This window comes from Ramularia collo-cygni (assembly GCF_900074925.1).
Source record: "Ramularia collo-cygni strain URUG2 genome assembly, contig: RCC_scaffold12, whole genome shotgun sequence".
In the NCBI taxonomy this organism is placed as follows: domain Eukaryota; kingdom Fungi; phylum Ascomycota; class Dothideomycetes; order Mycosphaerellales; family Mycosphaerellaceae; genus Ramularia; species Ramularia collo-cygni.
The window spans coordinates 899,330-901,002 of NW_019716266.1; positions in this window are offsets into that span (position 1 = coordinate 899,330).

The following is a 1,673-nucleotide window of genomic DNA, read 5'->3' on the forward strand; positions in this document are numbered from 1 at the left end:
TATTAACAGCTAGCCGTTCTACCGTATGTCGCTAGGTATCTTTAGTACGGTGTTTAGTTCGTTAGGGAAGCTAGTAGTAATTATCTTAAAGGACTACTAGTACTTGTCCTTACGTAGCGACACTATAAGGTTGCGTAGCTTAACTATACTCGGATAGCGAGCAAGAGCGTTATCCGCTATCTATAGCTTTATACGGTAACTGCTATCGCCGGTATCTAACTCTTGCTTAATCGCTCTACGGATAATAGCCTCGTACTCTTCCTTAATCCTCTACGTATTAGCGGTAGCGGTGTCGTTATCGCTGTCTATCGCTCTAAATAGGGCGGCCTACACGATAATATTTATAATATAGCTAACGTAGCGTAAGCGACGTGTCTTCTTAGTCTACTACGGATAGCCGGCTTCCTTTATAAAGGTAGCGATTGTAGCGACTATACGGTCGTTAACTATAACATTATTAGAGGTAATCTAGCTAAGTTTGTGCTATAGGTTATAGTCCTTAATCGAACTAATTACTAGTATAGCTAAATAATCGCCGCTCTTACGCTATAGGCCGTCTACCTCTACGAGGTTAAGCAGAAATTGTACTAGCTTACCGTGTTCGTTAATAAACTAAAGATTAACAGCTTAAAAGTGTTTATAGCCGTAGCGAGCCTTCTACGTATCTATACTAATATAGTAGCAGCTAAGGCCGTTCTAGATGTATACGGCTATAACCTCTTATTAAGCCTAGCGGTTACGAATAATACGTAGTATAATAGAGCTAGGCGAATAAAGTAGAACATAGCTAGTCTAAGGATTAATAGTAAGGACAATATTATTAAACATGTCGCTTATAATAGCGTAGTATAAGACACTACATACTATTAAGAACCGTATTAGTATATTACGGTATCTTTCCTTATCGGCGGTATTACGTAGGATCGCCTTTACCTTATTATCCTCTATAATTACTGCCTTCTTAAGCTGTGTATTAAATCCCTAACGAAGAGCGTTAGAGACCTTCGTCTACGTAGTGTTCTTTCTAAACCGTCCGACCTTAATACTATACTTAGTTAGATAAACACTAGCATTACTAGATGTTCTATACTATATATAGAGACTATAGTAGAACTTTCGCTAACGAAACTCGTTTCGTAAGGGCTCGTCCGGTATCCGTTCTCGATAGTACTTCTATAGCTCTTTATCTAAATTGCTAGCGCTATAGTATAGCGACGAGGTAGACCGAGTAAGCTATCGCCGAGCGATAAACTATACGCTAGTTTCTAGTATTAGTATGTCGATTAGTGTAGGCGAAGAGGAGTCGAAGGTTTAAGACGGCTCTTAAGATAACTCGGTAGCTATATTAGTCGCCTAAGTTTCCGGTATTAGCGAAGGCGATACGTATATATCTTCTTTATCCGGCTCTTAAACCTTACGCTTCTTAATTGTTCGTAGAGTACGCTTTAGAGCTATAGTTGTTAGTATTAGTGTTTATATCGAAGTAGTTAGGAAGCATAAAGAAAATCCTTCCCCTTAGCTTTACTAAACGCTAGTCTTAGGAATATTCGCGACGCGACTATAAATAGAGTTGTTAGTCGATTCGTAATCTAAGACGCGCAAATAAAAGAGCTCGTTCTACGCTTTAATATAAGCTATAAATTATGTAATTCGGTTTAGTATAAAGAAAGTTA